General features: G+C 28.5%; 1 protein-coding gene across 1 annotated transcript in view; it reads left to right on the top strand.

Annotated features, from left to right (window-relative positions):
* Window positions 1-11,250: 11,250 nt before the first annotated feature.
* The window catches only part of LOC100200336 (very long chain fatty acid elongase AAEL008004), a 30,496-nt gene continuing 15,815 nt past the window's right edge, over window positions 11,251-25,931 (top strand). The window contains exon 1 of the mRNA XM_065791176.1: window positions 11,251-11,401. The gene's annotated coding sequence lies outside the window, so the exon portion shown is untranslated. The remainder of the gene's footprint in view (window positions 11,402-25,931) is intronic.

Here is a 25,931-nt window from a genome sequence, read left to right as displayed (position 1 = left end):
GTCAAGTAAACTTTTTTTAAGGTTTTTTAATTTATTTTGTTAATTCTAATTCGTTTATTTTTATTAAATAAATAAATTAAATACAATGATACGATGGGAGATTTTTTGATTTCTTTTTTTGTATGTAATAAAATTGATATTTTTTCATTTTTTATACGAATGTTTAAAATATCAAAATAAATGATTCCGCAGATGAAACAGTATGGGGTAAGAAAAGCAAATGTTTCCTAGTTTGCTTATCTTTAGTCAAAATAACATTTTGTTATAATATAAAATTTTGTTAAACGCTATTACCAATGCTTTCGCTTCTAAAATATTTATTATTTATTGCTTAGTTTTTTTATTAATTTATTCTGGTTAACTCATTTTTTTAAATTTTGCGTATATTATAGTTTTTGTTATTGATTTTTAAATAATTAAGAGCAATAAAATGTAAAGTCAAATAACATAAGAAAACATAATAGCACAAGAAAGTACAGTACACAATAAGAAACAAACAAAAAAAGAAAACCTGATAATGCAAGAAAATGTATTTAAAATAATCAAGCTATTTATTACAGGTGCAACAAAAGTTAGAAACAAACATATAAATGTTTGGAGTTTTCTCCATATCTGGAAGTTAAAACAACAAAAAATGCTCGATCTGTTCATGAGTTTAGTAATTTTTCTGAGAACCTTTTACATACTTATGACAAATAATGATGCTTTGTAAAAAATACAATGATTGGAGCCTGGGAGCAAAAAAAGCCCCAAACGTCAGAGCGACAAATTATTTTTTTTACTATTCTTTACTAAATTAATATTTATTGATAAATTTTAAATTTCATAGAACAGTCTCTAAGCGTTCAAGTTATTTGTACGCTACTAGCTAATTGGTTGAACCATATAAAGTTTGAGCCCTCTCAATTTAAGTAAGGTTCAAACTTTATATGATCATTTAGAGTTTGAACCTTACTAAACTTCCATACTAGTTTAATAATTACATTATTGAACTAGTCAACCAAATAACTGATAGTTTTGACAAAAAAAATCTACTCTTGAAGTGTCGATTTATCTAAGACGTTTGACACCATTGATCACTGTATTATCATAGAAAAACTTTACGGGGTAAAAAATAAAGAATATTATTGGATAAAAAGATGCATACACGGTGATTTCTGGTTGGAAGTGAAACATTAATTCTCGAAGTTTGAAATATTTTTAGAATTTGTTCCGCACATTAAGAACGTTCTAATTTCCGCAGTATTGCGCGAAGCGTTTAGAATAAATCAAACGTTCTAGCGTTTTAAAATTTTTTAGCGTTTTAAACATTTTTAATAAAAATGAGATTCAAAATGAAAAAACAAACACATTTGGGAAATTTTTTCACCATAGTTTTCTAATAATATTCATTCCATTTTTAAATAGTGAAATGATGTTAATTTTAAGAGGTCAAATTAAGCAATGGCGTCACCGCAATTTAATTAATTTCGGTGATGCAGTAAATTTCGATTACTAGATGAGAATTCGGGGGCACTCAGTTACAAATGTGATATTTAGTTAGGTCATTGCGATACTGTCATTTTTATAGATCGATTTGCTGGGCAATTTATTGTGAGTTTTTATCGAAAAATTGAGTCCAATTTTATGCAATTTTTTATCGCTTTTTATCCCATAATCAAAAAAATCGCTTTCTGCTAACCACCAATGCGATAATGCCAGTGCTTAGTTGAAATGACGAAAATGTTAACTAACTTTTTTATTGCAGTAAAAATTTTATTAATGTAATAAACACCTTTCTCGCCTAAACCGAAGTAAAAAAAAAAAAACAGAAAATAAGATAATTGAATGAATAAATAATTGAATAAATATGAGTGTTTAGATAAAATAAATAAATAGATACTTAGAATTATAATCATAACAAATTTTTTTATTTTATCTAAAGTTAAAGAGTTCAATCATATAATTTAAGGTAATAGCTTCTGACGTAACATCAAACATGAAGCATAAAAATAAAATATCCCGACGGAATGCAAAAATATCTTGACGGAATACACAACTGATCAATTGATGCTCTATAACCTGAAGCCAAAATATGGCATTAAATTTTTTTTTCCAACTACACACTCTCAGTTAAAAGATATAAAACAGAAAATCATTAAAAATAAATAAAAGTGTTATTAAACTGTTATTAAAAAAAGTTAAAAAAAGTAAATAATTGGTTTAAGTTAAACATCTTTCTCCGAACGTTAAAAAACTAAAATATACTTTGTTCAATAAAAAACACAAGAAGAAAACCTTCCTCCATAATAATCAGAACTTATTATAAATAATGAACTAATCAAAAAGCAAAATACTATAAAAATTTTAGGAGTTCTTGTTGATGAACATTTATCATGAATCCCACAAGTAAAATATATACAATCAAAAACTAATAGAACCATTGGTGTAACATATCGAATTCGCCCATAAATAAATTCACCTTAAGCTTAACTCATTGTTACATTACTTGTTAATATTACATGGAAAAGTTGTCAACCAACGAAACTTAAAAAAAACTCTTTGACTACAAAAGCATACCTGCAGAACTAAATACAATATAAACGGGGAAACTTTACTATACCTTTAATAAATCAAGTAAATACTTATCGACTTAAATCTCATGAGCACCCATAACGCAGTGGCTAGCGCGCCTGCCTCAAAAGCTAGAGATCCGTGGTTCAACGCCACCTCTGGGTATCATCGGTTCCTTACCGATGATACCCAGAAGGCGTAAACTTCCTTTCAAATTCTCTTTGATAAGAGCATTTGAAAGGAAAAAATCGCAATGCTCTGTGATAAGGCTTAAAGTACTTCTTGAGGCATCTAAAATAAATAAATAAATAAAAATGTATAAGTATAACAACCTCCTGAAATCTTTAAAGTAAGTTTAATAAAATCTAAATAAAAAGTATTTTTTAAGAACAAATTAAACCACATATATATCAAACCACATATAAATTAGCTAAAAAATAAATAAAATTAGCATGTTCACTCTTCCCCAAAAAAATTTTCTTGATTTTTGCCCATAACATTTTTCTAGAATAAGCATATTTTATTTTAAAAAGAGAACCTTGATCGTCATAACGAAAACTTTTAAGTTTGATAAGAAAAAATAAAACTTTCAAAATATTTTTTACACTTTAGATAGAGTCAAAAGTTCTCTGCAATACGGTGCAGCATCAATCTAAAGATTTTTTGGGTTAACTTACAATTAATACAAAAAAAAAAAATTACTTAACTGTTCACTCCCAGTTTAATCTATTCAATAATAAATCCATAATATTTTTGCTTTAAATTTAAAATGCAACATTGGTAAGGAAGGAGGCGTTTCTATTTTAATACTTTTCCGCGGTGCTCTGTGATAAGACCGTTAGGACTTCTGGGAGTACCTTAAGACCCGCAAAAAAAAAAAAAATATATATATATATAACTTGTTTTAAGCAAAAAGTTATTGAAGAAAAATCAGGTAAAATTTTTTTTTTTTGTATGAGCTAGTAGTTTTAGTGTAATGAAAACTTTCTATTTTATAAAAATCATAATTAATAATACATTGATTGACACTAGTATACTATACGAATACCGACTTTATTAATAGGTTTGTACATATGCTGTTTAAATTAACTTAGGGGTTATTTATAACGAGTGGTCTCCTTTGAGTGTAACTTTTTAAAGAATATTTTCTTTCGACGCGTGTTAATTTTGTGTTTTTTTAGTTAGATTAGTTGGTAGTTTTTGAATTTTTATGAAATTGGAGTCAGAAATCGCATAATAAGTCATCTTGACCCGGTCACGTGACCAGATATTTATGAACTTTTTATTTTAATATTTATTTCCAGTTTTTCTACTTTTAAACTAAAAATTCATGCAGGCAATGAATCATTATGATAAAATGAACATACTGACAAAGCATTACTGCTTCATGTCCGATAGTTTCGCAATAACTTAGGGCTTTCAAAACGTTTGCCATCATGCCCCGTTTTCCCCTACACATACAGTATTGGACAAAAGAAAGCAACAAAATCAAATCAACTCTTTAAGCAAATTGTTCAACCAGAATTAAAAATTACTAAACAAATGTCTTTTTTAATTAATTTTTATATAATGAATATAATTTTAAACGTATAAATAAAAATAATATAAAACTAAAAGATATATTCATTTTTTAGAGCGACAAAAAGGAAGCAACTAAATATATATATTTTTTTTAATTCTCTTACTAAAACAAAAGAAAACATTAAAAAAACTAATATTTTGTCTAATGCTCTTTATCTTCAATATCTGCCTTTCATCTTTTTAACATAGATGATATGAGATTGTCAATTACAGTGACGTCTATTGATTTCCACATATTCTCAACCTCTTCAAACAATTCTGTCGTAATTGAAAATGTTTTGAATCTTAATTTCTTCTTAACTATTTCCTACAGATTCTTTATGGGGTTGAGGTCTGGAGATTGGGTTGGTCATTTTAATACATTAATTTTATTGATTGCAAATCAGATGTTTACATGCTTCGAGGTGTGCTTGGGACTATTGACATGCTAAAAAATAAATCTCAACGGCATGTTTCATTCCGCATATGGTAACATTATGACTTCTAGTTTAGCAGCATACTTGTGCTTATTCATAATGCCTTAAATTCTATGAATTGGGCGCATACCATGACCGGAGAAACAACTCCAGACCTTTATACTTCACTGTCTTTATACTTCACTGTTGGTAATACATATTTGAAATTGAGCTTCTCTTGTTTAGAACGACTTACATAAAGAATTCTATCAATTCCGAATATAGAAAATTTAGATTCGTCACTGAAGAAAACTTTTCAAATCTCTTGGAGTCCGATGTTTATGACGTCTCGCAAATACCATTCTAGCATCTATATTTTTCTTTCTCAACAAAAGTTTTATTTGCTGACCGGCTGGCAAGTAAGTTAGCCTCTCTAAGACGTCTCTGAATAGTTCTGTTAGACACATTTACATTATCTAATTCTGCGTTAATTTTTGTAGAAGGTTTAAAAGGGTCTAATAATGATATTCTCTTTATCCTTTAATCATCTCTTTTTGATGTTTTTCTTGACCTGCCAGGACTTTTTACATTAAATACCATTCTTTTTTTCTTAAAAATTGTTATTGTTTTCGAAGCAACAGATTTTGAAATACTAAATCTTTCTCCGATTTTACATTGTTTTATTCCATTTTTATAGGCACTTTCTATAATTCTTTCTTTAATTTCAATTGAAATATTTAATCTAACATATTAAAAATGTTGCTTCTTTTATGTCCAATACTGTATATGTTTATATATAGATACTTAAACATCTGTAACTTGAATTCATTTCATAACTTTTAATTCGAGTTAGTTCATCAATATTATTTCCAGAATAACGTTTTTTCAGGTTATAAAGTTCAGTTAGAACACAAAACATTCTGGCTTCATATATGTAACAAACTTTTTTCGGTACGTCTTCGTAGCCAGGTTATTTTTAGTTCAAAATTTACTTATACATTTATTTAGATGTCTTTTGTGTAACACCCCCATATGTACACTTTTATAACACCCCCATATGTACACTTTTATAACACCCCCATATGTACACTTTTATAACACCCCCATATGTACACTTTTATAACACCCCCATATGTACACTTTTATAACACCCCCATATGTACACTTTTATAACACCCCCATATGTACACTTTTATAACACCCCCATATGTACACTTTTATAACACCCCCATATGTACACTTTTATAAGTGTATAGTATGTAACACCCCCAGTTGTACAATTTTCTGTCCGTGTAACATTACATTTCTAAAATTGTCTATAAAAGTTTTAATGTTGTTTCTAAATTTTTAATGTTTTTGAAAAACTTTAGCTTAGTAATACATTTATATTTTGTTTTACTCTCTATATATATTTTACAAAAAAGAATAATGGAACACTGCGTTGCTAATGGTCTAATTTCTCCAAATCAGCATGGCTTTGTTCATCGTAAGGGATGTGTATCAAACCTTTTAGAAACGGCACCCGTCGTCCTCTCGAAGAAACCAAAGTCGAAAGAGACCTTGGTGTGATGGTCTCGAAGACCTTAATGTTAGACCGCAAATAGAGTCAGCCGTATCAGTAGCGAATAGAGTGCTAGGGCGATTCAAAAAAACATTTCGCAGTCGCAGTTTTTATTTATGGCGCACTCTGTATCTCACTTACATTCGCCCCCATCTTGAGTTTGCTGTACAAGCCTGATCACCGCATTTAAAATCAGACATTGCCATTCTCGAGCAAGTCCAACATCGAACAACAAAAACAATATCGACTATTAAACACATGACCTATGAAGATTGACTCCAACGGCTCGGTTTAACAACTCTTGAAGAACGCCGCAAAAGAGCAGATCTTATCGAGCAATTCAAAATCACTCATAAACTCGAGCTTGTTAGTTTTGTTGTCCCGCAAAAAAATTCAAAAAGTAAAGATAAGTATATTCTAAGAGGCCATAACCATAAACTAGAACGTCAGATAAATTTTAATTCATTTGTATCAAAAAAGTCAATACTATTAAACAACTATTCGGATCCTGATATTAATTTTTATAATAATGATGAAATAATTAAAAATATTAACCCTTTATATTATGACCCAAATTCTAAAAAAATTGCTAATGGAATGGAGGATAACTATTTTTCAATGCTTCATATTAATATTAGAAGTATTCAAAAAAAATTTTGAGTCATTAAAACAACTTTTATATAAAATTGGCATTAAATTTCAAATAATTTGTCTAAGTGAGACATGGTGTAAAGATAAAAACATTGAAAACAATTCTAATTTTCAATTACCTAATTATAAAGTAATTCATCAAGTTAGAGCATCTAATAAGGAAGGTGGGGGTTTGTGTATATACATAAAAAACTCAATATTATTCAAAGTTAAACCAAATTTAAGTTCAACTACTACCGATTACGAATCGTTATGTATTGAAATTATTAACAAAACCTCAAAAAATATCGTCATTCATGGTTTATACAGACCGCCTTCAGGAAGCATTAAGGTATTTGAAAACCACATTAAAAAAATAATTAAAAATAAATCGTCTATGAATAAAGCTGTATATTTTATTGGTGATATCAATCTCAATATATTAGATTATGAAAATAATATATATATTAAAAACTTTTTTAACACCATTTTTCAAAATAGCTATATTCCACTAATCAATAAACCAACGCGAATAACTAAGGAAAGTTCAACATCCCTAGATCAAATTATAACAAATGAATTTATAAATGAAAATATAAGAACAGGAATATTTACAACTGACGTGTCTGATCACTTTCCGATTTTTATCCTATCGCAAAAATGCATATATAATGCCCAAAATGAACGGGAAAAAATAATTAAAACACGTTTAATAACCGACACTTCTATTAGTCATTTTTATAAGCTTCTATCCTGTGTTAACTGGGACACCCTAAAACTAAATCTAAACGCCAATAAAGCGTATGATATTTTTCTAACAGAGTTTCTTAATCTTTATAACAAGGCATTCCCAGAAGTTACTAAAGTAATCAAAACAAAAACACTTTTAAACCCTTGGATCACGAAGGGCATTCTTAAATCTTCAAAAAAAAAACAACGCTTATATAACAAGTTTCTTAAAAAAAGAACTCTTAAAAATGAAACTACCTATAAAAACTATAAACGGCTATTTGAGTCAATTTTAAAACGCTCAAAGAAACGTTACTATTCTGAACAATTAATAAAGCACAAAAATGATTCTAAAAAAACTTGGCATATTATTAAGGAGGTAATTGGAAAAAAAAGCTTATGCAGAAATTTACTTCCTCTAAATCTTAAATTTAATAACAAACAAATTGTAAATAAATCCTTAGTCGCTGAAACACTTAACCAGTTTTTTGTAAATATAGGTCCTACTTTATCATCTAATATAGCAACTACTCAATCACACTTTAGTTCGTACTTAACCTCAACCAACCTTAATGTTATGTCTAATTATAAACTTACAGAAAAAGAATTACTAGACGCAGTCTCTTTATTAAAACCCAATAAAAGTTTAGGATTTGATGATATAAGTAGTAATGTCATTATCAAATCAATAAAACAAATTACAATTCCATTACTACATATTTTTAATTTATCTCTAAAACAAGGCGTTTTTCCAGATAACCTAAAAATTGCAAAAGTCATTCCAGTGTTAAAATCAGGTGATCCTTCCGATGTTACGAATTATAGACCAATCTCAATTCTTTCTTGTTTTTCTAAAATATTAGAGCGGGTTATGTATAATAGACTATATTCCTTTTTAAATGTTAATAATATTCTTTTTCATAAACAGTGTGGATTTAAATCTGGTCATTCAACTGATCATGCAATCACTCACCTTGTTCATGATATATTTAAAGGGTTTGATGAAGACAAGTATACCCTAGGTGTATTTATCGATTTAAGTAAAGCTTTTGACACTGTAAATCATCAAATCCTTCTATCCAAACTGAAAAGTTATGGTATAATAAATACTAATTTGTCCTGGTTTGATAGTTACTTGTCTAATAGAAAGCAGTTTATTTCATATGATAGCGGAAAAACGGAATATAAGTCAATCACCTGTGGTGTTCCTCAAGGATCAATTTTAGGACCACTTTTATTTCTCGTTTATATTAACGACTTATATAAATTTTCTAACATTTTAAACTTAATTTTGTTTGCAGATGATACAAACTTGTTTTATTCTAGTAAAGATATCAGTAAATTATTTCAAACAGTAAACAAAGAACTTGAAAAATTAACCCAATGGTTCAAATCAAACAAACTATCTTTGAACATCAATAAATCCAAATACACTTTGTTCCATCGTCTTCATAAAAAACAAGATATTCCATTAAAACTTCCTGATCTTTTTATTGATAACGCATTATTAAAAAGAGAGCAATCAATAAAATTTTTAGGTGTGGTTCTGGATGAAAATTTAACCTGGAGGGACCACATAGGTCTAATTGAAAATAAAATATCAAAAAATATAGGTGTTTTGTATAAAGCCAAGCAGTTTTTAAATCTATCTTGTTTAAAAAACTTATATTTTTTTTTAATTCATTGCTACTTAAATTATGCAAACGTTGCTTGGTGCAGCACAAACGCAACAAAAGTAAAAAAACTGTTTAGTAAACAAAAACAGGCTATAAGGATAATTACAAACGTAGACCGTTTCTCTCACACTCAAACATTATTTAATAAACTTAATATTCTAAATGTATATAAACTAAACCTTTACCATATTCTTATCTTCATGTTTAAACTTGATAAAAAAATATCACCATAAATATAAACCACATATACCCTACCAGATTTTCAAAAAACAATTACATTCAATCCAAAACACATTATTCAGCAACCAAATTCTCAATTGCTAACCGAGGTCCTAAGCTGTGGAATACAATATTAAATAATGAGCTGAAATCTAATTATTCTTTAAACCAGTTTAAAACAAAACTTAAGCAATTACTGATGATACATGAAAATGAATTAAAGTTCTTCTAAAAAGCTTTTTAAACTAGCAAACAAAAACAAAAATTAACCTACTAATTACTCTTTAATATTATATTTAATATTCTAAACAATAGTCTGCTATTGTAAATGTATTTCTTATCTTATAAGTTTTGAATTTACAAACGATTTTTTTAAGTTTTATTATTTGAAATACTAATTACTAAAAATATTGTAAAATTTTATAATTTCAATTTTTATTAAAAAAAGTTATTGTAAATTCTTTTTGTAATATTAATACTTATATATCATCTTATTTTACTAATCAGTTCTTAAATATAAATACTCTTTGAATTACTAAATATTTTAAACGTTATATATTTTATATTTTGCATTTTGTTAAAACATTTTATTTGATGAATATGCATTTTTTTAGGGGGGGCTTAATGATAAGATGAATTTTGTCTTCTTCAAGCCCCAGTCATGTAAATATTTGTTTTTATAAATTACGAGTGTAAATTATTTTCAATCGGCAAATACAATACTAAAAAAAAAAAAAAAAAAAAAGATGTTAAAAAACTGCGAGGAGCGGTATAACTTTTTTTCAAATAGAATTGTCGCCCCATGGAATGCGCTTTCGCAAGAAGCGGTGAACGCTCAATCCATCAACGCTTTCAAAAACAACATAAGAAAGTAACTTTATAGATACAATTGCTGCTTTGTCTGTAGCTTCTGTATCTCCATGTTCGTCAGCATAGGGGGGCCTGGTGTAACACCTCTTCATCAAATTATAAATAGATTATTGTATTTGTATTTGATCACTGAATAATAATAATATAATAATATAATATATAAAATGTATGTATTAAATCTCTTAATAGTTTAGTAAATTTCGAATAAAATTTTTGTTAAAAAATAAGTATACTAACTTGAAATACTACAATTTTTAAAATAACAAATTTAATCAAAACAAGTCCATTTAGATAAAGAGGAATAATTGTAATTGATTCTTAATACAAATTTGTCATTACTGGCAATAAAATAAGATTTTTTAAAATGGTGTTGAGCTATTTGAAGTATTTTTTATTATGATTTGTAGTTATCATACAGCGCCATTCTGGTTTCGTCACCGAAAAAAAAAAAAAACACAAACAAGAGGTACAAGAGATCATCCACTTGTTGATATAGCAATTTTAATTGTATACAAATTTTGCTGTTGATGTTTATTTAAAATTTTTTACCCATTTTGATGGAATTTTTTTTACCTCAAACTTTGACTATATGTAACAAAAATTTTTTTGAATTAAACTTAATATAATTGCTATTAGATGTTGTCATTATACTTGTTGCAATGAAATTGTTAGTTAGCAACATATATAAAAAATTGTCACTTCTTTTCTTCCTAGTTTTTTTATAAAACATGCAAGTTTTAATTTGTTTAATGCTGATGCATTAATGATTTTCTTTTACGCTATTTCGATTTAAAAAAACAAATCAAAATTATTTCATGCATAACATTTTTTCGCATTTCACCAAGCTACAGTTTAAATTATATTAAACATTTTTTGAAAGTTATGCAGTGTAAAGTATATACAAACATTGTTCAAGATAATTTAAGTCTTTCATAATACTTTTGCAATAACCATTAGTTTTTTAATCATCAGGTTTAAACTTTATCCCTCTATTGTAATTGTATTATTATCTTTAATTAAAGAATCTATTCAAACATCTTTAAGTGAACTTTGAACTTAATTCATCTGCACTTAAAATGCGCGTTTGATACTTCTTTGAACATTACTGCTGCCAACTAGTTGTAGATACATATCATTTGTTGAAAAAAGCCTTAAAAGATTTCAGGCAAACAGTTTATAGTTATTTGGTATGTATATTTTTTTTTTTGTTTAAGTACATTATATCAACATTGATACTTATGTTTGCATGAGCAATAATGAGGTATGCAGGTTGAATGTATTATAACAACTTGTAAACAATTATAAAAAATATACTTTTATACTCTCCAAAGGTTGTAAATTTGTTACTTTTTTAAAACGTAGGTTTACTCCTCTGTAAATAACTTATTACGGTATTTCAGTTGACTGTAAATACTTCCACAACAAAAGACTATTTAATTAGTCAGAAAATATAATCCGGTTTGCTTTAACGTTTTTTGCTAAATCTAAAGTTTTATTTATGCTTTTTGAAATAAGGCGCTTGGGGGAAAGCCGTTTATTCTTTATAATAGACAAATTTTGTCTCACAAGAAAAAGACTCAGCTTTATAAAGAAAAGACAAAGACAAACACAATTTTTTAAATTTGCTTAAAATAGTTTTTCTAAGCGAAAAAAAATTTGGTGCAGAAAATTCTTTTTGTAACAAATGCTTTATCTGAAATACTTTCCCTTCTTCAAGCCCTTCTTATTCCTGAAACACCTTTCTTATTGTAATAAAATGCAATGGTGTCTTTCATAAAAAAAAGTCAACGTTCCAGCATGTCTGCGTTACTTTAAAAAGATTTTTTGATTATATTTAAATATTTTTCGCTTTTCTATAACATTTTTTTTAGTCTGCTGCTCTTTTATCAAGCTTTTATATAAAAAAAAGTTTTTTACCTGCTTATTCACGATGCCTTTTAATGTCTTTGACTTTTTAAAAATAATTAAAAAAAAAAAGTATACTTTTTTATAAAAGTTGATTTGCTACCAACGGAAGTTATTTCCATTAAAAACTAGTAGTTTGTTGTTGCTTTAAATATTAACTTTTCTTTAGACCTTAGTGTTTTTCTTTAGACCTTAGTGTTTTTCTTTAGACCTTAGTGTTTTTCTTTAGACCTTAGTGTTTTTCTTTAGACCTTAGTGTTTTTCTTTAGACCTTAGTGTTTTTCTTTAGACCTTAGTGTTTTTCTTTGGACCTTAGTGTTTTTCTAAATGAGTAATTCTATACAATATCCATAAAATAGCTTAGGCAATTTTATGGACATTGTCAATCGGATTGCTGAGTTATAACTAATCAAAGAAAATTGATGAAATATTCATTTAAATTATTAAACCCAAAAATGTTTAATTAATAACAGCTTGTATAAAAATACATTTATGCTTTGTTTGTGAATTGTGAGCACTTATATGTGTAGAAATTGTGAAAACCTCTTTAAACACATATATAAAATTTTAGTGTACTTTTCCCTTTTCTGGATTGACAATTGACATTTTGTAGTTATATGAAAACGTTTTTTGAAATCGTATTTTGTTGCAAATTCTATATGCTGTTTTTTTATAACGATTTCTGGCGAAAATTGCTGCTCTTTGAACCAAATTAAAAATTTTGATTCAAAAAGTTGATTTCGTTTACAACTGTTTCATCACTAGAAAAACAATACAAATTTTTGATTTGTTTCGCGAGTTGCAAAATTGTAATTTGCGAATTACAAAATTGTAATTTGCGAATTACAAAATTGCAATTTGCGAATTACAAAATTGTAATTTGCAAATTACAAAGTTGTAATTTGCGAGTTACAAATTTGATTTTAAGTTATGCAATTTACAAATTTGTTTTTTGAATTTTGAAGCTCAAAATAATTATCTAAAGATTCTATATTTTCTCAAAGTGTTTTGGAGCTGTTAGAAAAAGTAGATCGTATATTTCATACTTTTATTATGCTATATATGTCATAATGTTAAGATTTTTTATTAATCGTCTGTCTCAGCATTTACTGTGCACAATATCTGAAAATGTTTAATCATTTTTAGCAACTTTGTATTTAAGATTTTTACATTCAATTATATTTTCAGACTAATTGAACCGACATATTTTAACCAATATTTTAGCCAAAATTCTTCCACCAGACTTCCAAATAGGGCTATGATTTGTAATCAGGTTGTACAGATTCAACATCAATAAAACACATATCAGTTAGTCATACATTTTTTTATGCCAGCTTAAGTTAAGTGGAAATAAATGCAAACAAGAAGAACTGAAGTCAGGAAGAGGATTGACTATTTTATACATAATAGATGATTACAGATGTTGCAACACCACCGCCTCAACTTTCTCTATCTTTTTGGCTGTCAGTTACCGTTTGAGGATAAGTCTCATTTTTTGATCAACAGTGTCTATAATATTAGATTTTAGATGTTTATTTGATGTTGTCAAAACAAGATATTAGATCAATTATATAAGTAACGTGTGGTTGCTAGCTATGAGGAAGTATGTAGTGGCTATTTTTTGATGCACTTCATAATTTATATATGATCAAATAATTAACAAAGTTTTGCTAAAAATTAAAAAATTTTGGTGTAATTTATATGTTTACGTGTGATGTTTTTGTCCAGAAAAATACACCTAAAATTTTTGTAACAAATTTTTTTTTGTATTTTAATTTATACAAATAAAATGAAATGAAAAAAGATTTTCTTTTTCGCCAAACAAACATTATCAGCGTTATTTAGATTTCTCATTTGAAACATAAGAAATTTGATCAGTTGCTTATTGACGTCCGCCTAAAAATTTCAGATTTATTCGAATTTTAATTTTAGGTGTTCATAATTCATATTTTAATTCTAGATGCATACTTGAAAATTGTTACCTATCGGGTCTTACTTATTTACATCGAAAACAATATCTTGTTAAGTTGCTTAACAGCTAATTGACCACACATTAGCAGCCGTTAGATGTTGGTATTTATTGCCATGTATACCCAGTGGGCTTAAAAAAGACGTTCAAAAGACGTTTAAAAGACGTCCAAAACGTTCGAAGGACGTCCAAAATGTTCAAAAGATGTTTATAAGACGTCTTTTTTACGTCCCGTGCCCACTTGTTGTTCTATACAGTAATGAGACTGGCGTATATTTAAAATTTTCTTCGCAGAGTCGAATTTCAGCAATTGTTTAAAACACTAAGTTTTATTGTTCATATAATTTACTTGCGTTCATGTAAGTTCATAAATTCAAAATTTACATTGAGTTTTATAGTTAATGTTTAAAACAAAATTGGGATTGTTTCCTTACGTATTTCAATCTTATTTGAGTGAAATTCACCATCAGTATTTAACAAAGTTTTTAGACAACAAGTTTGTTGTTCCAAAATATGATTTAAAATTTACTTATTTAAATATCTTAATTAAATACCGCGGACCAGTTTCATGGAAAATGTTTCCATAGTTAACAAAAAAGAAAGACCACACTAGACCTTAATAATCAAAACGATTATTATTATTTTATTATTTATGGATTTTTAGTATTTATGGATTTCAAAATATAAGTTTTTAATTGCTTCTTTTAAAGTAAGCTCAATTAAATAATAATAGATTTAATAATAGCAATAAAATAAAAATAGAAATTAAAATAGATTTAATTATAGCACTTAACAGTAGATCTATGTAGTGATAATGTTTAATGAAATCTATGTAATGATAATGTTTAATGAAATCTATGTAGTGATAAACTTCAATGAAATCTATGTAGTGATAATTTTTTAAACGTTTAAACAATTGATAGATATTTTAACAATTTTAGCACTTCTGTATCATTAAATTGACTTTAAATTTTTTATAAAGTTTTTTATTTTTTGCGAGTTTTTCAGTCATTTTTATGGTTTTTTTATATGATATGGTTCTGTGAATTTTTTCGGCCATTAATAATTGATATAAGTGCATGCATTGTAAACATTCTTTAACGACAAAATAAACTAAAAGAAAACAAAAAAAAAGGTTATCAAAGAACTCTTTACAAAGCGCAAGCTTGTTTCTTTCTTTATATTTCATTTTTGTTTATGAAATATAAAACTTATTTTTTTCCAAATGGCCTTTATTAAAAAAAGAACTATGTAATTTTTTGATAAAAACCTACCATGGTACTATCAACTAATTCATTTAAATAAAAAATTATCATGAGCCAATAGTATTTTTTTTTTAATACACCTTATGTTCCCTTTTTACTTTGATATCAATATACTATTCCTTGTTCTACTCCCATCTAAGCTAGTGTTGCTTTGTTTAGGGTCAAAATGGAAGTTTTCCATTAAATTGTATAAACAGTTTACAGCCTACATCCATAAAAATTATGACATTTTCTTCTTTACAATCTAATATCCAAAATAGGTTTTCTGAATTAAAAATTTTAAAATTTCGAGATTTCGCAAAGCTTTATACCAGTCCTTTTGTGTTTGATTTTAAAACGAACACAAAAGACATTTATAATGTATCATACTCTTCAAACCATTCATAAATATTACAAAAATAACCACCTCCGATATATCTTGCATTTCTGAACAGAAGTTGCTATAGATAGGTATAGCAAAAAGAATTTTAAAACTAAAAATAATATTTTCACAACAACAAAAAGCCAAACAGCAACTTTAATGAAAATGACAATTATACGGTTTCCTTCCTTATTGATTCACCTTTCGAAAAATATTTTATTGATTCACCTTTCGAAAATTATTTTCCTGTGAAGACAAACAAAAAATTTAAATGCTCTGAAAAAAAATGTAATGTGTGACACACATCATAAACTTTTCTCCGTGAAAGATTAGGTCTGTAAAAGGTTAATTTTTCTCAGTGAAAAGCTGCTTGACACCGATGAACCATGAGAAAAATGTAAATGAAAACGATCACACCAACCTCTACAGAAAGTATATGAAGATGTGGAAAAGAAAAGTGTAATTGCAAATAAATGGGTTTTTACATAAAACTGTTTGCTTAGGTTGGGCAGCAAACCATTAAAGAGGTGCTCAGCAAACACAAAAACTATCCCAACAGACTTTACTTAAATTGTATAATTATTTTCCGGTGGCAGTGTACATCGTGAACGGCTATTTTTTAAGTATGTATAGCTAATGAGGAAATATGCAATCATTTGCTACCATCAAACGATGAAAGTGTTTTTATCATAACTTCCCTCCTATAGATTTTAAGCATCAAATGCTAATTATTTGTTAAAAAAAAAGTTATATGTAATCCTTTTTTATGAATTTTTTTGCTTCAATCTGGTATTTGGTGTTCTGTAGAATAGTTTTCGGCCAAATAATGCATAGTAATGCATTATTTGACCGAATACCAAATAGTAAAAAAAGTAGTCGAATATGACGTTAATTATTAACTTAATAAAAAAATTCAAAATAACTACTTTTAATCAAAAATTGTGTCGTTCCTAAGTGTAAGCATTGGACGTGCCATTTCTTAATAATTAATTAAACAGGGTAGAATGAAATAGTGGTTGTAATGAACGACTTTCTTTTTTCTTGAACGCCTTTCAGGAATCTTTTTTTTAAATTAATATTAACCTGGTAAAAACTTATAAGTTAAAACCGCAAGTGACAAACTGTGTGGTCGAATAAAGTAACCTTATTTTTAACGTGGTAACTGGGGCTTTTAATTAAAATAATAAACTAACGGATGGATGTTACGTAAATTAAGCAAAACTTTACACGTAACAGTTCTTATCAAGTGAACTTGATATTGAACACAAATTGCACATGGCCTTTCTAATTTTAGCGGCTCAACATCATTACAAGAATAAAGTTTTTATCAAGTGATTTTTTCTTTTTATTTCAATTAAGTGTTTTTTAAACCACCCCTCAACTTGCATATTTCATTCTCCCCAATGTAAGGATAGTATAAAATTATTACCTTTTTTTTCAATTGAATAAAGTTTTTTGAAAAACTTGCACAAAAAAAAATTGTCTGTTTTTTATATATTTAAATACAGCTCAAAATTTTTCACAACTTAAAAATTTTTTCTATTTTATTGCTGTTTGATTTGTCCTCATTTTGCTCAATGTATTTTATACAACTATCATTTATTGTAATATTGACTGGGAAAGTAATGATTGTGCTACATTTAAAAACAATCTCAGTGAAAAAAAGTATACTTGCGTGATTTCGCAATATGCTTGCTATTACGTGTGTTAAACGTCACAATGTGATTTATAATCACGCAGTTCTTAATAATAGCGTATACTTGGGGTATTAAATAGTTATAATCTAAATATTCAACAAGTATTAATATGTTAAAACAAAGCATCATGTTTTATACAAAGTATAGATTATCTCCAAGTTTATTTAATCCTTATTGAAGTTAACATCATTTTCTGATTGTCTAATAAGATATTTATGAGAAATTTTTCATAAATATTTTATTAGACTCTCAGAGAACAAACTTGTCGTTATAAACATTATTGATTAAAAATACCTCTTTACAGATTAAAAAAAAAACTATCGCATAGGATTTTGTTATAGTTGTTGTCTACTTTTCATCATAGAAAATTTCAATTCAAATATAATAACGGCTCAAAAGAGTCAATGTGTGACACAATGGTCTGTAAATTATAAAATAATTTTCAAAAAGGTGTACCTACTGGAATTCATGATTTCTTTATGCATATGTGCACAGAGTTAATGTAGTATAACCTCAAATTTTATGCGAGTAAAAGCAAGTAAAACCTTCTAGTCCGAAAAATTGATTGTTTTTGGCAATTCGAACAATTAAACAAAAAACATTTAATTTTTCTGAAGTTATAAAATCACTTTGAAAAATTTCTATCTATATGTAATAACGGTTCAAATTGTTGCTTTTCTGCCCAATGGTTAAGAAATAATTATCTGTTATTTTTTCGGTTTCTAACCGTCTTTTGACTGGTACTAAAACAGTTATAAAGCAGATGTAAAATGAGGTCTGTGACAGCTGATAGAGGTTCAAAACGTAGACTTTTTTTTTGTACCCCTTTAATGCCCAGACTTTTTAAAGTAATCTATCAATGACGGATGTTAAATGTTAATAAACTCTCCTCTTGTACTTGAGAGAATCTGCTTTTAGACTTCGGCTCAGTTGATATAAGTAATATTGGGGTCTCGGATCCAGTAAACTACTAAACCCGTCTTCTTGGGCCTTACGTATAGTGATCGATCGAAACAGAAAATACTCCGAAAATGACCGAAATTTCGGGTATACTAGTTTAATACCAAAACCGAAACCGACATTTTGGCAAACATTGTACTAAAAAGAAAACCGAAATTTCGGCTAAAAAAATGAGTTTCATTAGAAAATGTTATCTAAAATCGCTATTTTAAATTTGTTGTTTGTTTTGATTTGTTATTACTATTATTATTTTTTTTTTGACGACTTCTTTCCATCTTATATAATAATTGTAAATTAATAGTGATAAATAAATGATAAGAAAAATAAAATTACTCATAGAAAAATCTTTTGAAATAAATAAAAGCTTACATCCACAAAATATTTTCCTTGTTCACTTTCTATTTAACTATTTATTCTATTTAACCAAACACGGGCCAACAAAACGTTTTTCTTATAGAATTGCTCATTCTGATTTCAAATATACAATCCTTTTTTTTTCTATCACGTCAAGTTTTAAAGATATTAGTATTCAAATCTCTAATATTTAGGGTAAAATCCCTAATATTGTCAAAAAAAACTTCAAAAGTATGTCAACCTGGGTCTCAAAAAAAGCGTTTTTTTACAAAGATTTAAAAATTGAATTTGAAAATTTAACATTTTTTTTTTTAAATTATTGGTAATAAATATTTAAACATTTTTATTTAAACTTTACTCTTTTGTTTAAATTAACATTTTTATTTAAACTAAAATTTATTTTAGATAAACATTTTATTTAAAAATTATTGGCAAAAAAAAAAAAAATGGTAAAAAACCCTAAAAAGTATAAAAATAAACTAAAAAAAAATGTTTTTACCAATAAACTTAAAAGTATTCATTTTAGTTAGAAACTAATTTTATTTTTGAAATCTCTGTGAAAAAAAAATTGTGTTGGCCTGTGAAACTTGTTTTCTTTAAACAAAACGTTATCAGTGAAAGATTCAATATATTATGCGCACAGCAATGGTCTGATTGTTTGCGGTTTTGTTATTTGTCAATATAACATTTGTCAAAATATCTTTCGAAGTTTTACTTTTTAACGAATTTATAAAAAGTACCGAAACAGAAATTTTGGTATCGGTTCAAACTAAAGTTTTGGCCAAAACCGATACCGAAACAGAATTTCGTTCGATCACTACTCGATATACTTAAGGACGGTTTTTTATATTTTCTTGTAGATTTAAACATTTACTCGCCATCGCATAAGAACAAAAGAAATTTTTCGAGTAATACGATTCATATCTGGTGCGCATTTTATATCTATTTAAAAACAACTATTGCCAATACGATTTTGAAAATAATAACAAACTAGCTGTCGGGAACCATTAAAAAGGTCACGTAAGTCTGTTCCACATCATATTATATTTATCCTTTATATGGTCACTTTATTTCAATAACTTTTATCAAATATATATACATTTGATGGTTAGATTTTAAATTGTTTTCTATGGAGTAGCAAAGTGTTTACCCAAGCATTATTAGTTTTATAATCTTAATTATATAAAAGCATGATTATTAAAATAGACATCCGAGAAAAAAAAAAACATCAAGTGAAAATGTTTTAGTTTGCAGACTTGACTCAAACTAATTTTTTTAGTCCTTTCTCAGAATACTTTTCGCTAGCTTGGTTTATAATAAAACATGTTGCTTTTTTCATTAAACTAGAAATGTAAAATTAGAATTATACTTTTGAATTGCAATGCGTGTATTCGAATAATTTTTTAAATAAACTAGTTAAAGTTGATTTATAACCGAATTATTCATATATAGCAGCAGGAAACAATCATAAAGGTCAAAATATTTTTATAATAAGAAAATTTTTGACATGCCACTCTTTTCTAATGCTTAATATAGGTTACGAACATTGGAAAGTATGGCAAAGGAAAACTTTTTCCTCGTTGAGCGAAATATTTTTTCTTTAAAAAGATTTTCTTAACCAAACAATAAACTATTTTTTTGTATCCACCCACTTGAGTGACATTCAGCCCAGGCACCTGGTGGTGCTCCATCCATAAATTCTGGCTTCATTCGTTTACGAGTACAGATCATCATGGGCAGCATGTACCTCTCATACATATTTCGTGGCGATTCCAAGGTCAGGTCAGGTTATCCTGCGACTGGTAAAATGTAACCCATTACAACCTGCTTCATATTCTGCTGTCTTGTATGATACGCTTTTTAAGGCAAAGGCTAGGAGAAGCCAATTCCAACTTAAAACACCCCCTTTGGGCTCTTGGTTGAAAAAAGGTTAGCAATAGTGTCTCAATAAAAACACTTATCTTGGGCAGATGTTAAACTTATCCGGCTACTGTCTTGTAGAAGGCCTCCTAGGCAAAGACTTAAGCGGTAAACAGATTCTATCTGCTGACCAGCCTCGCACCCTTTCTTCATCTATTAGGCTGATGCAGATGCATTTATAATACATTGTTTCTAGTTTAAGATGTTGAATGCTTGATCTTCTTGACTAAATGCATGGGTTTTGCTTGTTTCTCTATTTTTATAACTAGGCAACTCATTCTATTATCTCCTAATGAGGGTACAGCTCTAAAACTCAGTTTTATGGTTCTAAGGCCGGCTGGTAGTCAGATTTCTCTGTAGTAAGTCTCAGAGTGGCTGATTCAATCAACAACTGTAAAATATCAGAGTATTAACAGTGCCATGTTGCGCATGGATGGTGTCCCTGTTAATCCCTTTTTTTTGATTTTTCGAGACCACAACTGGAGCCCTTTGTTACAGCTTAGGGTTTATTAATAGTTATAAGGCAATAGTTTGGACTACTAAATAGTGTACTGAGCACTATCTATGCTTTGAGTCAAGTTCTTTAACAAATTTAAAAATGATTAAAGTACTAAAAATTGTAAGACACAAAAAACCATTAACACCACCAAGTTCTCTAAACCTATCATTCACTAATAACCATGGTTTTTAAAGAAACTTTTGTTCTGTTGAGTCTTATCTCTTACAAAGTTCACCAGACTTACTTGCTTTTTGTGAGACTAATTTGAGTTCAATTGTCTCATCTTGTGATCTTAGTGTTGATGGTTATCTTCCTTTAGTTCGTAAAGACTCCAACAGTCACATGCTTTGCCTGGGCATTTACATTCGTAAGATTTCACTAATTTTTCGCGAAACTAAGTTTGAATCCACCGACTATTCTTTTATGTGCTTTGGTTTAGCACCATTTAACTTGATTGTCTTCCTTTTTGTTCTATATCGCTCTCCTTCATCTCAAGACTGCACTCTTTTCAATGTTGTTTCTGATCAAATTGACCAAGCCCTTTCTATTCATCTTTCAGCCTATATTGTTGTAATGAAGGGCTTGGCTTTAGTGTCAGTGATTCTGCAGGATATAAAGCCCACAACTTTTGCCTTTCTAAACCTCTAACTCAAATAGCCAACTTTCCAACTTGTTTTCCAGACAACTTGAATCATTTACCTTCTACACTCGACTTTTGTCTTGTTTCTAATCCAAGTCCGTGCTCATTTTCTCACATTCACCCTTAGGTTCTTCTGATCACGGTCTGATCTCTCTAAAAATATCATCTAATTCTTCTTTATCATCAGAATCCCCTATCATCGTACCTCTTTAACAGTATCAATAATAAGGGCAAATCTGTTATTCCACCTCTCATTTATGGTGCAGATTTTGTCACCTCATCTAACGACAAAGCTAAATTGTTTGCTAAGAACTTTTCATCGATATTTTCTCTTAATTACACTAGTTGCGTTCAACCTAATATAGTCAATAAACAGGTTGATTCATTGCTTGACATTCGTATCACTCCAGCTTCCGTATCTAAAGTAATTTCCTGCTAAGACTCTTTTTTAGCTTGTGGTCTAGATAGCATACCTATTGTAATATTGCATAAATGTTCTCCGGAGTTGTTGTCCAGACTTTCACAACTATTTAACAAGTGCTTATCGGAGTCTTGTTTTCCAGTATGCTGGAAAGCGGTATCTGTTTTCCCTATTTTCAAAGGTTCTAGAGAGCAATCTGACTCGTCTAACTACCATCCCATTAGTCTTCTTCCTACCATAAGCAAGGTTTTTGAATCTTTGATTAACAAGTATTTAATCTCTCATCTTGAATCTACTATCTTACTTTCTTATCATTTTGATCTTCTCGTTCTACAGCTGATTTGCTAACAGTAATAACTGATAGGTTTTATTGTGCATTAGATAAAGGTGGAGAGGTTAAGGCTATTTACGTTTCTAAAGCGTTTAATATAGTTTGGCATGTTGGTCTTCCCCTTAAGTTTTCTTTTTACGGTGTATCAGGTTACATCTTTAAGATTATAGAATCCTTCCTCACTAATCACAGTATAAAAGTTGTCCTCGATGGACAGCACTCTTTTTTAGATCCTATCATTTCAGAGGGTCCCTAAGGTTTTATTCTTACCCGATACTTTTTTTAATTTACACTAACGATCTTCTAGATATTCTCATATCTAAAGCATTGTTCACTGACGATACTACCATTTATTCTTGTTTTTATAACAAGCCAACACTCTCTGGTTGCTTGGAGGGGCAATGTGAGCTTGAAAAGGATCTCATTTCTGCTACAGCATGGGGCTCACAGTGGCTGGTGATCTTTAATTCAGATAATATACCCAATTTTCTACAAATACAATAACGGGCAATGCTGTAAAGAGCTAGCGTATGTGCCATCTACTAAAGGTCAGTCTCGTATTACTCGTCATTCAATTAAGTACCATTCTTTTTTGTGACTATTCCTAAGTGCTCTAAAAACTCTTCCACTTGTTTTTTTCCTCAAACATTAGTTGTTTAGAATTCGCTTCCTTCATCTTGTTTTCCTAATTTATGTAATTTGTAATCTTTTAAGTCGTTTGTTAATCGTTATCTTGCTCTATAAACTTCATCTTTTCTTTTCCAATAACTTCCAACTCTAATAGTGGTTGCTTGAAGCATTTTTGGAAGCGAAGATGTTGAAAAAAGAAATTTGAAAAAAATAGACAAATATGAGCGTTTTTAGCAACTTCTCGTGCAACTTAAAATATTCAAAAATTTCAATTTTAGTTGTTTTTTTACAAGCGCAATATAATTTAAGGGGAGCTAATTTAATTGGATTTGTTAAAAATTTTAAAGTATTTTATTTTGAACCTGGCAAAATAAAAGTATAATTTATCGTTTTTTTAAAGTTTTTGAAAATCGCGTATTTTACAGAGCTGTCCTTGAGTACATGAAGGACTTAATAATAGATGGCACAATGTTGTAATTTTATACAAATGGGTGGCCAAAAATAGTTTCAAAGAAAGTAATAACTTTTATTTAATTTTTTTATCTTTATGTCATTTAAACTAACAATTTATTAACTTATTTAGTTCAAACACCTGGACAGCGCTGCGTTTTGACCCAATTTTAGGAGTTTTTTTATAAAGTACAAATTTTAAATTTTTTTTATTTTTTAGTTATAGTTAAACTTAATGAAGGAAAAATTTTTAAGATTTGTTGGGCCCTAATCACTGTTATTTTAGGGGACAACTCCGAACAACTAGCCGCGCCACTGATTGTATTATTTTATTATTATTTATATTGTTTCGTTGGAGCAGGTAACTTGTAAAGATAACCCATTACCCTTACAGACCTAATTAGTAAACTGTGTAGTAGGTCATAAATACCGAAGAGGACACTGGTACTTCTACAAAAGGTTACAAACTTGTTTTAATTTTTAAAAAGAGAATATTTAAAAAGCTTTCTTTAAAGTAATAATTTTTCACAAATTTTACTTTTAACATTGCTATATTTATTTCACACGTCAATGTTTTCATCTTCTAAATAATCTTCATTAGTAGCTTCTAAATTGTTCATTACTTCATCTTCTAAATTAATAATTTCTGTTGGTTCCGATAATTCTGTCTGAGAATTCTAGTTCTGTCAGTTTTATTGATTCCTTATTGTCCACTTCTAAAATTAAAAACTCTTTACTTATTTTGGAAGTTTGAGCACAACTTTCTTCGTCCGTATAGATTCCAAGGAGATGGAACAAATAAGAGGATCGGATGATCTCTATTTTTGAATATTTTAATAATTGTCTTATCAATCCCTAATATTTCATTTAGTTCTTTTGGGTAAGAGAACGCTTTTCTGAAAACATTTCCGGTGGTAGATGTTCCTGCTCCACTAACTGCGGGAAAATCAACTCGGAGAAGCTTCCTTTTGAACATTAATTGCTGGATAAATTTCTTTTTGCTGTCGTATACTGTCTTGAATTCTTTGGTTACTCTCCATTTTTTGAATTCGAGTCGGTATAAAATATAAAAAAGATACTCTAGAAAACTTATCCAAGCAAGTAACGGAGATATCCCATAGATAAGTGTACCTTTTTTTGATGTAAATCCATTTAGAAAGTTCTTTAAACAAGTCATTGCAGTTGGTGTAGCTCCAAAAATACAACAGCACTGTATTGATGATGTGTTTGATTTAATTGCTAAAACCTTTCCATCAATCATGCACAAAATAAAGTTGAAATCAATTATAACAAACTTTCCATTAACCAATTCAATATTCACTGAATGCAAATCCAAAATTTGATATTCTATTTGACGTTTTTTTCCTAAAACAACTACGGCAATTTCTTTGATGAAATTCAAATGGCCTACAAAATCTAACACTAAGAGGCATTAATTTGGTCCACAAAAAGTCATTTTTTTAATTTGACGTACTAAGCCTCAAAGGGGTTGTTACAACTGCAAACATGCTTGAATTTTGACTGTCAACAAAATCAGAAAACGCTTGGTTGTACAAAGCCTGCCCAGTAGATCCATCCATACCCCAACTGTTTAAAAGCAACATATTTTCACTTAGTTTGTTACTGGTATCCAAATAATCCTTTTTTTTTTTTTTGCCTAATTTTTACAATTCTTTCAGTGGTATTATTCATAAGTGCTTGTAAATCTACTTTAATTCTTAAATCACCGACTTCCAAGTGATTATCCTGTTGACCACACAACTTAAGTGCTTTTTCAACTGTTGAATAAGAAGGATCTTATTTTAGATGCCTGTTGGATTCGTTTATAGCCAGATACGCTAAGATCTACGTCAATTATTATTGCAGCGGCTTTTTTCAGCTGTCCCTGTCATCGTTGTCATTTATCAACTGAACAAACATATGATGTGAATCTTTATGATTTTTGACGACATGTGTTAACTCATTGAATAAAGAAAAATCTTTTTGATTATATGCTTTTCTACGGGCTACAAGAAATGATTTTTTAATTGAATCAAAATTTGAATTTGTATGCTCTCCTGCGATTATCCGACGTTTACTTTTCTTACTCATATCATCGAAATCTTTTTTTGGTCGGCCGTTTATATTATATGCCAATTCCAATGACGAAAAGTTTATTTCAAACTTTTGATTTATCCATTTTCGATGTTTCTTTTCAAATGTATTTCTTGATGAATCTCTTCAAAATCTTTGGTTATTCGATTCAACTCCATATAACTTTTGTACCAAGTTTTGTTTTTTACCATCACTTATACAAACTCTAGAAGTTACGAAAA

The sequence above is a fragment of the Hydra vulgaris genome, chromosome 02, assembly GCF_038396675.1.
Source record: "Hydra vulgaris chromosome 02, alternate assembly HydraT2T_AEP".
In the NCBI taxonomy this organism is placed as follows: Eukaryota; Metazoa; Cnidaria; class Hydrozoa; order Anthoathecata; family Hydridae; genus Hydra; species Hydra vulgaris.
The sequence above is the reverse complement of the archived record's forward strand: the minus strand, read 5'-3'. Positions and strand labels throughout refer to the sequence as shown.